This window comes from Leptopilina boulardi, unplaced genomic scaffold (assembly GCF_019393585.1).
Source record: "Leptopilina boulardi isolate dan_hultmark-lab unplaced genomic scaffold, ZJU_Lbou_2.1 LbouV2_259, whole genome shotgun sequence".
Classification (NCBI taxonomy): Eukaryota; Metazoa; Arthropoda; class Insecta; order Hymenoptera; family Figitidae; genus Leptopilina; species Leptopilina boulardi.
The window spans coordinates 285100-299671 of NW_026137817.1; the positions used below are offsets into that span (position 1 = coordinate 285100).

A 14572-nucleotide genomic window follows, 5' to 3' on the forward strand; every position below is an offset into this window, starting at 1 on the left:
CCCCCTCTCTTTTGGGATACCAGTTCTCCAAGCGCACATTGTCTGGCAGCCATATTGGAATAACAGCCAACCCCAACGTGATTGGTCCGTTTTTTTTTAACAGTAAGAACCCATGGCTCACAATGCATAGCTAACCGTGGTTAAGCAATCCCCTGCCACACGATAGTCTATCAGTTCACTTCATGCTGTTCTCCAATATATCGTGAGAGTTTTGTCCTTTAAACCAATACAACATTGTTTGTTGTTTTGTTTTTTTCACCACAAGGATTCTATTTTTATCTATCATTATAAAGGATTTCAAAGTGATTGCAAAATTTTGCAATTTCTGTCATCGTACATTTTTTTAAAAAAAAATATAGAACATCATGATTAAAAGTTTATGATAAATGTGTGCGCGCCGGATTGGAATATGACTTGTCAAAATAGTTTTTTATTATTTTTTTATTAGAAAATATATATGACAATTTTTTGTGTGTTTATTATCAAGTGCTAAAACGTGTTGCAATTGTTGTATTATTTGCGGCTTGAATGTATAAATATGGTGCCGATGATTGTGAACGGATTATTGTATTATGGAACTGATATATAAATGTGTTTAAAGTGCATTATATATGGACTTGAAATTTATAAATGGACTTAATAGTTTAGTGGACTTGTAAACTGTGATGTGACATATAAATATATATTAAATTTGGATTACACTGATGCGAACAGGATTAGGAACCAGATACCAGAAGCCATTTTCATTGTATGTTTTAGTCTCTTTTAAGTCTCTATTATATTGTTATGGTTATATCTGATATATATATATATTAAAATATATATATATAGTTTAGGACCGATTTACAACTTTGAATAATTTTCTAAATATTGTATAACCTCTACTGTCAGTATATGATTATTGGCATTTTCTAATTCCGATATTGTTAGGGAGAAAACAAGTTCTGCAGTGTTATGAACATTCAAATAAACGAAAATTTTGTTTACTATACTCCTTATCAAAAATTGACTATATTGATGGCAATGTACTGGTACCAGTACTGCGCCAGTATAGTACATAGATAATTTAATAGTATCAATTTTATATACCAAAAGTATCCGATTAATACCAAAATTTTGATCAATTTGATATACCTTCAGTGTATCAATTTCATATATACTTTTAAGTTAACTGTATATATAGTAAATGGCAATTTCTGGTATAGGGCTTATTTAAATTTTATTCGTCAATTCGCTAAAGAAAACATTAAAAATTAAATCAATGAAAAATGACGTTTTGCATAATGATTACAAAATTTTTATTATACATTTATTGAAAATTGAATTCACTCTATAATATTTGTCATCTTTGATTTAATGAATATTATTCATGTTTGAAAATTGTTTTTATAGAGAAAGAGAAGAGCTCTATAAATGATTTTAAAGGAAAATCTGCGATAAATCAAAAAGCCAAAATTAATTTAAAGCATTAGCCATCTGTTTCAGACACCTTTGGCCGCATCTTACCTATTAAGTTCAATAGATTTTTTAATATAACATATATTAACTATTATAATAGTTAATATATGTTATATTAAAAAATCTATTGAACTTAATAGGTATAAGATTATAATTGATAAGCATATTTAAAAGTAATATTGAAAAACAAACAAAGATCAGGGTTGCGTTCTTTATAATTTTAGTGTATAGAATTAATAACTTTTTTTTTTAATTCTAAATATTTTAATTTATATTTGAGAAAACTTTTTTTGCATAATACACTTCCGCCAAAAAAACATTTAATTTAAATTCTTGTTACATATATATATATATATATATATATAATACACAAAAAAGTAAGGAAATGAACGCATTATCTTTTTTGCCTTACACCTATAATTGCTCTTTATTTTCTCAAACAAACGTTTTTTTCCGGCATTGCGGCACATACACTGTAAAAAAATAGTATTGAATCAAAAAAACCAATTTACTTATCCGTATTTGATTTAATATTTTCTTGATCCAAGAAAAATTTTTACTATAGATTGAATCATATATTTTGGAAAGAGTATAGTCACGATTGAACATAATTTTGAATTTTCTCTATAACTTCCCCTGTAGACCGAATTTCGAGATTTCTCCCATATATATTGTATAATAAATAATTTTAACCAATGCTATATATAATTCTCATATATATAGGTATGGCGCCCTAATCTAGGATAAAATTTGTTGCAGTTAATTTTTGTATCGATTTTGGGATAAAAATTTTACTTTTTTTCGTGTAATTTTGTATAATATAGAAAATCGGTTTAATGAAAATTCTGCTAAATAATAATTTATACAAATAAAATTGGACTCAATGAAAATTATATATCTAATGAAATATTCTATATTAAATGTAAATTTTAACAATTGTTTTTTAGAACTCATTCGTGCGTCTCACATTGTATATATTCTAGTTGATTTTACCGCAGAAATTAACCAAAATTATAACTAGGTATAGAACTTTTCTAGTCTTATTAACTATTTTTTCTTTGTTAACCCTCCGTAAGTCGTATATTTTTTTTCTAACACGGTTGGTCGTAGGTGAGGAAATTTTTCACTTTCAAAATTTAGTCTAATGTTATTGTAAAATAATAATTTTTTGTCTTAAATGTCTATACTCGAGTTCATAAACTATCGAATGAATGCAAAATTATCATTATAGTTATTGTTTATATTATAGAAATAAAAATTTAATAACAATTTAAATTTACTGTACGCGGTTGGTCGCACGGTGAGAATAATAAAGTTTCCGTTAAAAATTCCCGACTTTTCCTATATACTTTTAAATTCAATAACTTGAAAATGGAAATCTTAAAAAATTAGAAAACTGTTTTAATATACAAAAGAAGAGTATATACTCCAAAAATTACTGAAATTATGGAAATATAATTCCATGTATTTTAGGAGATATAACTAATTAAAAAAACAAACTGGGTTGAGGAAACTCCCTCACCATGCGACCTACGGGGAGGATTAAAATAAGAAATATTTTAACCAGATGCATCTATAATAAATTCAACTTTGAATTTTTTATCAATGTGTAAACGTAAAACACAAATATATACGGAGAAAAAGGAATGCACGGAAAGAAATTTAGTAGCAATATTTGATAAATCTGATAGGAAATTTTAGTATTCTCTTTTTCAAACGCGGAACATTTGGGTTTGATAACGAAAATCGGTATATTTTTACCAATAGTCTTTTTAGTAAATATATTCCAGAAATTGAAATTATTATTTCGTAAATTGATAAATTTATACGAAAAACCAGAAGTAAGTTAAACCGACGCGCACTTCGTTATTTACTAAATTTATATGAAAATTTGGAAAGATTATTTCGAAATTTGTTAAAACTATACTAAAAATTCAAAGTGGTTCAGTCGTGACAGATGACGACAGAAACACCAACAGATTCTACGCCAAAGTTTTATCTCTTTCTCATCTCGAGGATAGACGAGGATATGAACTTTTAAATGCACACACACACACATACACCGCATTGTTTTACATCGATTGGCTTATTTTTATTCCTAACCTATACTAACGATAATACGTATAACATTCGCAGAATAACGCTTCATATACAAATTTACGCTCATGTGAAAAACTGATGTGACCATTCTTATATACTAACCAGACATATTTTTCACCGCTTATGAGAAAGGTGAAATTATATCAAAACATGTTTAAAAATATAAATAAAAATCATTATTTATTGGGAAATAATTAAATATTTTATTATTTTTTGAAGAACAATTTTTTTTACTGATTTATTGTAAAATATTCGAAATTAATTATATAAAAGAAATTCAGGTCTGTATCAAGATAATGGTAAAAAGGGGCTTGTCTAAAGAGCTTCGTCAGTCTTCGTTACCACTCGGTGAGGATCGGGCAATTCCGAACGTTCAACTTCGGCAAATTTCGTCGAATCTCGTTAACTTTGATATTTCTTTTTCAATTTTCATATCAAATATATCAAAATCTAAAATAATTATATCATTTTATACAATTCTAATTACGAAATTTGAAATATTTGGTTAGAAAAATTGATAAAGAGCTTATTAAAATTTGACATTTTTGTGTTTCAATAAAAAGATTTCAGATTTCGTAAATATTATATCAAATTTTCTTTCCAACTATATTAAATATTCTTATTTTAATCTCAATCATTCTTAAAAATAGTATCGAAAATCGTTATCATGCCAAAATGTTCCGCAATTGTAACCAAATATACTAAAAAGTAACACCATAATATCAAATATTGCTACAAACTTTCTTTCCGTGTGGTTGGGCCAACCATAGGTATTGATAAATACGTCCCATCAATATTATATGGTTACCACAACCATATCTTTAGTTGATACAACCATAGTATGGTTGGCCTAACCAAAGGTTAGGTTGTCACATCAAAATGACGAAAAATTGCAAATTTGATGTGTCAACCTGACCTTTGGTTGCGCCAACCATACTATGGTTGTATCAACTAAAGATATGGTTGTGGTAACCATATAATATTGATGGGACGTATTTATCAATACCTATGGTTGGCCCAACTTTTCTTTCCGTGTAGAAGCACGTGTATTATAGGATATTTCCCCTAGCTAAAAATATATAAATATAGTTCAATCTAGATATGAATTAGTATACCCAATTATCGCAATTAAATAATCATTATTATTAATTCGAGTGAAATATTATGCTCATATATTGATCTAAAAAATAATGTTCAGTCGTATATTCGCATATAGTTGATTATATCTGATAGTTTTTTTTTTCGATGCCGTCGCTTGTAGATATCTCCTTAATAAATGAGATCTAATGGATGACTGAGTAGTGACACCGACCAATGACAATGAAAATTAATGACTACAATTATTCTAGTTTAGGCAGTTTATATTGCCAGGTGGCAGTTCGTTAGCAAATAGTAAATCCTCTTTCATATATGTATATATATATATATATTCTCTCTCAATAAGGCAAAAAAAAGACGTCAAGCGCACATATACTGTCAAAAGTATTATTGTCAAGCGAATTTACACCCTTTTGTCGAGGGGTGCCAATATATACGATTGGCAGCAATATATTTGTCACCAGAGTAGGACAGTTTTTTTTTTTTTCTTTTCTTTTGAGATAAGTCAGTTTTGTGTGAGCAGATTTTCGAATATTGTTAGTTTTTATTCGAATTTTTTCGATTTAAAGTATTCTTTAAGTTCAATATATAGAGAAAGCCTATATATATATATAGTATATATAGGAAAATTTTGTTGAGTAATGCTCGAGAAATTATGATGAGGAAAAGTCGTTAGGCAAACGTATTTTCGATGGAGAAATATGAGAAATGATCTGTCGGCGCATGGACCGTGAAAAACCGGTGCGAGTTCAAAGCCATGCCGTGTGGAATATTGAAAGGAATATATATATATATATATATATTCTTATATACAAGACGAAATTTCTCATAAGAACCAATCAGCTTTGACCAATATATATATATTCGTGTGTAATTCGTTCCCAAGAGATTTAAAAAAAAATTCCATCTTTTTTTTGTTGGGTTTTTGACTCGTTTTGAAAAATCAAAGTCAATTCGGAGAAATTTTGGTTTAAAAGATTATTATTGAAAAAAAAAATTTAATACATTTTCAAATGGAGGATTTTTTTATTTTAAGTGTTTAAAAGAATATACTGATTTTTAATACAATTTTAATTTAGCAGACTACTTATTCAATATTTTCTCTCTTTCACAGAAAATTAAAAGGCATTAAAATAAGCTGCAACGCTTATTATTTTAATCTAATTTTGCTTATTTTAATCGAATTTTGCTTATTTTAATACCAAAATGGATTAAAATAAGCAAAATTGGATTAAAATAATAAGCGTTGCAGCTTATATTAATGCCTTTTAATTTTCTGTGTTCTTAAAAAAGACAGTTCATGCAAAGCGCATGAAAATGTATTGAAATATCTCGATGGTCGAAAAAATCGAATGTATAAGAAAAAATGAACTTTGCTTTCCAGACTAAATCAAATTCATTTTATAAAAATCACTTTAAATTATTGTTCCACATATATATATATATTTTGCATAATTTACTTAATTGCAATAAATATATACACTTGCAAAATATTTATTTGTTGTAAATATTTGCGGCTGTCATGAAGCAGACACGAACATAACCTACATTTAGTTCAAATCACTTCATTGGCCCAAGACAAAATAGTGCGCGCTTTTTTAAAATAATGAAATTTATTAAATTATAATAAATTAAATTGCAATAAATTAAATTATTATGAAAATAATATTACCTTGAATAAAAAAGTGTTTTTAGTTTTAAAAAAAAATTATTCTCAAAACAATTATTATTATTATTATTTTTAGACAAATTTTACAAATATATAATAGATTATTATTTTTCTGTTTGAAACTTTCTCTATAATTACATGCCTTTCTGCAATTTTTTAACAATATTATTAAATATTTAATAAAATAATTGTAATAAATTATGAAACATAAATTGAAAATTAAATTGAATGGACAAAGAATATAGAAGCTAAAGGCCGTCGGAGGCGCTATAGTATATATATATATATATAATTTTAAGTCGATTTTTTAAGTGAAAAAATTTAGAATTCCATGTCGAATGAAAAATGGAAATATTTTTGCAATGAATTTAATCAAGTTAAAAAAAATTAAAATTTATACTGTTAATTATTGATTGTATTAATTAGAAACTAGTTAAAAAGTCAACAAAAATTTAGGTTATGTTTTATATAGTGATAGTTTTACCTTGATAAAAAGTTTCTTTTTAATTATGTAAAATTAAAATTAACTTTTATTAAATTTTTCGAATGTAATAAAGACTTAAAACATAAATATTTTGTATTATACGAGTTGATTTTCTATAAGTATATTTTCACTCACAAACATAACCTAAAATTTTTTTTTTTTTGCAAGACACAAATTTTGTAAATGGAAAATTTGCAAACAAGTTTTTTTATATATATATATACAGTATTTGTTTACGAAAGCTTTATAATATCTTACTCAAGATTGTATGTTACGTAATTAATGGCATATAATATATCATCATTAAGAATGAAACATGCAATATCGTATATGCGCACGTGTGTTTTCATATATTATGTATATTTTGATAATTTTAATTTAGAATTACGGGATTGGATTAATTTTTTTTCACCTTTGTTACATATTCAATGAAAATTATATTGGAATAAATTGCCTATACAATGGTCGAATTAACAAATTAACGTACAGAAAATATTATCTCATTATAAATATGCAAATATATCAATTTTTGCGTGGGTGTATAGATGAATAGAGTTGCTGATTTTGACACTAATACTTATTATTTCTCATCAAATAATACGTTTGATTGACATTTTGAAATGTGACACGCACTAAATCTCATTTATATCAATTTTTCGCACATTGTTGATAATGTATCAACAAAATTATGTCTATACATATTTCTTATTTTTATAAAAACTTGATAAATTTTTTATAGAGAAAAATTTGTATTTAAATTTAATTTTTAATTTAAAAAAATTCTTATATTTAACAGAATTAAGGGCGCTACTATCTTCAAACCAAAATATATATTATATATATGGATAGAAAGATTTCGGCGCAATTTTAAAAATTAACCATAATCATAATTTTATGGATAATTTTTGATTGGTTGATTTTGAAAATCGCGCCAAAATCTTTCTGTCGTTTGTTTGTTCGGCCATTTGCAATTTCGGACAAATGAAAATTCTATCAATTACAAATTCTGTTAGAAATAATTTTTCGGTTAAGTATAAAAATTCTGTAGTATGAAAAATCAGTTATATGGAAATTATATATCAAATAATAATTCGAACAAATGAAAATTCTACATGCAATGAAATTCTACTTAACAAAAATTCTTTAAAATGCTATAATATTAAATGAAAAATAGAACAAATAAAAAATCTGACAAATAAAAATTCTGTGAAGTGAATTTTCAGTTATATAAAAATAATTCTGTAATATAGAAAATCGCTTTGATAAAAATTCTGCAAAATGCTACAATTTACGGAGAGAAATAGATGGTAAGAACATTATGATCTTAAGATATTATATTAAAAAGTATAGATGTTATATCCGGTACCATCATTATGCTACTCGGTACCATCTAGGATGTTACAAAAAATATGGTTATGTTACCCACTATGGTATACTGCCGTATACTATACCGTATACCATCTATTTCTCTCCGTGTTCGAACAAATAAAAATTCGGTTGAAAAATAATTATGACAAAAGAAATTCCATAAAATGACAATTCTAAATAATGATTTTTAGAACATAATCATATTCGCGTTAAGTAAAAATTCGTATAAAAAGAAAATTCGTCAATTTTTAATTCGAAAATTGAAAATTCGTCTTAAAAAAATAATTAACTCTAATAAAATACTTTAAAATAAAAATTCTAATTAATAATTTTCAGGGGAAATTCATGCGCCCCCTATTATCTGTATACCCGTGCAGAAATCGTGATGTGGGCCTCATGAGGTACTTACCAGTTTTCCCGATCTCTAATAAGGGCCTTGTCGGGAAAACTGATCAGAGCCTCACAAGAGTGTAATGCTTTTCCTCACCAATGCCCTATGTAAGGAAAACTGGTGAGGACCTTAGCAGTTTTCCATACGCATACCCTATTTTTTTATATTATATAAACTCAAAAAAATTTATGGTAAATTTGACTACATTTAATTGACATTGACTACATTTCTCCTAGTTTCAGGAGACGCCTACAACAAACAGTAGTTGAAACAACTATGTAAAAATTGTCAGATTAACTGTAAAATTTAGTTAAAAAAAACTATTCAAAGTAGTAAAATTATTATTATAAATATTAGTATTGAAATCCATTTTTTCATCCTCTCCCCTACAAGTTTCATTTATACATGTCTAAACTATTTAATTTCTATATACCTAACAGAGAAAAAATCCCGAAACGCTGGGGATTGAACGCACGACCCTAACATTCGCAAGCCGACAACTTAACCAACTAACCACGCACGCACGCTAGAATGGCTTGCATGATATTTGAGGACATTCTTGTCACTATGCAGTTAATTTTACTATCCAATGTAGTCAAATTTACTACTTTTAATAGTTATTATCTTCTTTTAATTAATACTTCTCAAACTTTACATAAAAAATTTTTTTTTGCGCCATCGTCCAGATAAATGTGTCAATACCGTGGTAACTATGGGGAGTTCCATACTTAGGGAATTTAACAGGAACCCATAAGAAAATTTAGTAATAAGAAATAAATTATTATTTAAAATCAAAATCATTTAACTAATTTACAATAACATTTTTGCGAAATATTAACATTTTGAAAACTTAATTAGTTTGAATTTTTTTTAAACCAGGAAAACTGAAAAGGGCCTTGACAGGGCCATATATGGAATACCCTATTTGGGGTTTTGGTCGGGAATTCTGGTCAAAACCCTAAAATAAAAAAATATCTAAAATTCTTGTAAAACGATTTTATTTGATTGTTAATAACACTTTATGAAGGAAAAACTTTAAAAATTTAATTTCTTCACATTTTACTCAAACAGGGAAAACTGATAAGGCACTTACCAATGCCTTACTTTAAATAGGGCAAAGTCGGGCAATTTCTGCACGGGTATTAATTTTGTGTTACATTGTTGGCATTATTGTAAACAAAAGAATTTTTTTTTCAGTTACGAGGTTCCTAACCTAAAAATGGAAAAAGAATCTTCCTTCTTAATGAATTCTATTCTCGGTATTGTCAGAAGAACAACATATATATAGACAGTTTTAAAAAATAAATTTGCAACTTGTAAATAAGATTTTCTTAAAAAAATAAAATCTATTTTCTTTTTAGCTAGAACTTGTTTATAGTTTAAAGAAACTTTTTTTTTCATTCGCAAAGAAACTATTTTTTTACTCTCTAAAACTGCGAATTAGTAAAAATTTGATTGATTTCAAATCAATCAAATTTTTACTAATTCAGTTGTAAAGAATGTGATATGCACCAGGTAAAAATGCAATTTTTATTTTATATATCAGAGAAAAAAATTGAGAAGTCCAATTTAATGAAATTCATAATCATTAAATTATGTTCGTTTTTAAGTGAAATTGGCATAAATGTATTGCCTCGCATTGAAGAGAGAATAAAGTAATGTCTCAAGCATCGCTAAATTATAGGCGCGCAGCCATTATAATATATCGAATATGGTCGACTTCACATTTTAAACTGACAATGGCAGCCGCACCACACGTTAATGTAATAGGCATCAGAAAGGTGCGACCTTTCTTTCACGAGGTGCTCTTAAAGTCAGCCGAAAGAGATGAAAATCCTCTCTCTCTCTCTCTCTCTTTCCTTGGCTGCTTCTTGATCCTGCAGGTGAACACCAAAACGCCGACCTGTCCAGACCTCATGGTTTATATATATATATATATATATATATAGTGAGAGTGCTCCTGGGAATTATTATTTTATGAGATTATTATCTCTAATAACATTCCCTGATGCCCTGAAAAAAAAGGATCGCCTCTCATCTCAAAAGATTTTTGAAGGCTCATCTCCCTCATATTGACGAAATGAAAGTTTTCTTTTTCGAAATTCTTCTTCTTTCTTTTTCATATATAAGTATAACAATAGGAACTATATTTTGGAAAAAGTTGACTTTATTTATTTTTTATGTAATTCATCATATATTTGAAAAAAGGAAATTAAAAAAACAGATACGAAAAATTGACTGTAGAAATATTTGAAAAATTTCCTGTACGGAACAGTTTGCTGTGATAAACAATATCAGTCTTAAATTTTAAAAATTTACTGTCATAGCAAACTTTTTTGACCCCACAGGAAATTTGTTCGCTGTCATTACACAGAAAATTATAAGGTATTAAAATAAGCTGCAACACTTATTATTTTAATCCAAATTTGCTTATTTTAATACCAAAATAGATTAAAATAAGCAAAATTGAATTAAAATAATAAGCGTTGCAGCTTATTTTAATGCCTTTTAATTTTCTGTATATATTAGCTAACTTTGATGTGACAGTAAATAGTTCGCTGCCACAGCAAACTTTTTCTATGCGTGTAACTGTAACTGGTGTAAAAATTGTGTATTAGTTGACTATATAGAAAACTAGGTTATCACTGGATGATTTTCATTTAGCCCTTATAGGCTGATTCAGCAAAATTATTTTCGTTCCGGTATTGTTATGCAGCTATAAATATATATATAATATACATTAAAACTATCCGATTCTAAATGTAAATTTTTCTTGACCTAACCAATATTATTTTTTATTTTCTAATTATTTTCTTTTATATAATCGATGTTCATTTTTTGTTTTTTAAATTAGTTTTTTTTTTTTGTATACAGAAGGTTTATTTTTCGCTTTAATATTGTATCTAATATTTTTTATTTGATTAATGTTTTCGTTTTTTTGTTTTTAATCATTCGATTATTAGATTGTTCTATTATTACAGAAAAAAACCTGGAGTCATTATTTTGTTGCAACTAATTTTAAGATTGGTATCAAATTGAGTAAATAACAAACTTCAAGTTACTCAATTTAAGATTGCCTTGATTTCAGATTTTTAGGTTGGTATCATTTTTAAACTGACTTACAATTTAAATAATTTTTTCTAATATTTGAATAAATAATATTAATTGAATATTAAATAGATTCTTAACGTTAGTGCAAATATTTAATATTTTTAAAGTAAAAAAAATATTGATAATTATTTATTTAAATAATAATAATTAATTTTACCAGTTTCCAAATTTCGCGCCATTGTTTAAGGTTGGCGCGTTTTTGCTGTATGTTTTCACGTTCTTAACCTAAAAATATGTTTCTCATACTTAAAATTTCGTACTCAATTTGAGATCAGGTTTTATCTGCGTGTATTTTACACCCAGAGAAAAGATTTTTTTGATTTAAAGAAACCACTTTCCTTGAGTTATGCGTTTTCTTTAATTCAAAATAAAATTTTCTTTGAAAGAAAAAAAGCTTCTTTATTGATTTTATTTTGAATGAAAGAAATTTGTGCATTAAATTAAAGAAATTTTAACATTGATATATATCAAAGAAACATTATTTATTTGAATTAAATAAAAAATATCTTTGAAACGAAGATAATTTTTTTTTTTTTTGAAACAAAGATAATTTGTTTGAAACAAATAAATTTTTTTTTTATCAAAGAAATCTTTTTTCTTAGTGTATAGTAAATCTTTTTTTTGTCTATTATTAAAAAAATTAAATTCTCAAATTTTGTTCAAATTAATTCCAAATGCATTTTATAAAAAATGGTGGTAATTTTATTATTTTTAAAATTCGGTAAAATTATATTTAATAATACTTGGATTCTAGAACCTATATGTAAAAATTCAATAATAATAATAATAATAATAATAATAAAATTTAAAAAATTTTAACCAGTATTATAGATCGACAATTTTTATGAAGTTAATAAACTTTTTTATACACTGAAAAAAAAAATTTATTTGTTTCAAAAATAATCGGTTACTTGACTAATATTATAAAATAAATATTTACTTGAACCAAATAATTTATATTATATTTGAATTAAATAAATTATATCAGTGTATATATATTTGACGCATATAACAGAATTTTAAGTTAAAAATTGAATAAATAATATAATAACAATATAATAATTATTATTATTATTTAATAATTATATTATTATTATTATTATTGAATTAAAAATTTTTTTAATTCGAAGCATAAAACAAATTTTAATTATTTTTGAATAGTACATTTTTTATTTATCGAAAATTATTATTTTTTTTTCAAAATTTATTTAATTGAAAAATTTAAAAAAATTTTTAATCCAACTTTTTTTTCTATACCACTATATATGTTATTAATGGTGGAAAAATATCATTAATTTTTTTTTTTTTTTTCAAATGGCATATAGATATATATACACACCACTATTAGACTATGCGCTTTAGAGAGTAGGGACTGAATCGAAAGTCAGGATTGGCTGAAGGGCGGAACCCTTATTGGAGGGTTAACAGAACGATTCAGGTGGATCCTTCGACAGCACTCCTTTTGTCCCTCAATTAGTTACGTTTTTTCTTACCTCCTGCTTATTCCCCCCGATTCACCCCCTCTCAACCCCCCCCCCTCCCCTTGAAAATTTTACCTGGCCGACGGATCAAGTTAGTTTTCAAGTGCTTACCGTCTAGTCTGAACGTCTCGGTTATATTCGAAATTTTCGACAAATTATAGTCAGTTATTTTTTTTCCTTTTTTTTTTTTTTTTTTTTTTTTATTTTTCCAATAGTTTTAAAATTTTTATAATCTCTCTCTAAAGTTCTTGAGAATTTAATGAATGACTCTGCGTTATTTGTGTATGTGTGCGTGTGTGTTGTATTAGAAAAATTATACTTCAATTCGTCATGTGTATAAAAATTCATTGGATTATTTTGTGATCAAGTGCAACGAATTATACATAATATTATTTTGTTTAGGGCCAGAGGATATATATTATTTTAAATGGATATGGTTTTTAAAGTGAATTTTTTTTTTTTTTTTTTTTTTTTTTTTTTTTTTTTTTTTTTTCATAAAAAGTGAAAAGTAAAATGAAAAAAAAATTGTTTGTTGTTAAAGTGTATATAAATGTGAATAACATAGAGAAATAGAAAATTAATTGGAATTTCCCGAAGAGGCGTTTCATTGTTCAGGATTGATGAAATTGGTTTTTTTTTTTTAATTTTACTCTACGAAAGAATTTAAGGTTATTAAATTTTTTTTAAATTAAACAATTTAAATATATATATATATATACAGCTTTCGAGTGACATTATAATTTTCAATAATTTTAATTTCATCTGTTTTTCAATCTGAATGAGTGAAAAAATTACTTTTTTTTAAAAAATTATTTTTGGATAAAAGTGAAAATTTTTATTGTTTTTCACAATTTTTTTTTATTTGTCAGTTACACGCGTAAAAAATTTTTTATTCAAATCAAATATACTCTATAAATCTAAATTAGTTTAAAATTAGTAAATTTTAGTTGGACTTTTTGCTTCAGCAATTAGTAAAAAATAACTATTATATTAGTAAAAAGTGACTATACTTTTCAATTTTCAATATTATTTTATATTTATTAAAAAATAACTAATTATTGGTAAAAAGTAACTACCTACTTTTCAATATTTTTTTTTGACAATTTAATAAAAAATAATTAATTTTCAGTTTTCTGTATTGTTTCACAATTAGTGAAAAAAACAACTAATTATTATATTCAATTTAGAGAGTAATGTATATATTTGAATTAAATATATATAAATAAAATTTGTTTCAAGACTAAATTTATTTATTTCATATATAAAATTTTTTCATATGGCCCAAACAAAATTTCCATAATTAATTTATTTGAAACAAATAAGGGAAATTTTTTTTTAATTGCAACAAATAAATATTTATATAAATTATAATTAATAATAATAATAATAATAATAATAATTAATTATAATTA

General features: G+C 25.5%; 1 protein-coding gene across 4 annotated transcripts in view; it reads left to right on the plus strand.

Annotated features, from left to right (window-relative positions):
* LOC127280964 (segmentation protein cap'n'collar) overlaps nucleotides 1–14572 on the plus strand; it is a 246783-nt gene that overhangs the window by 166119 nt on the left and 66092 nt on the right. The window lies entirely within an intron of this gene.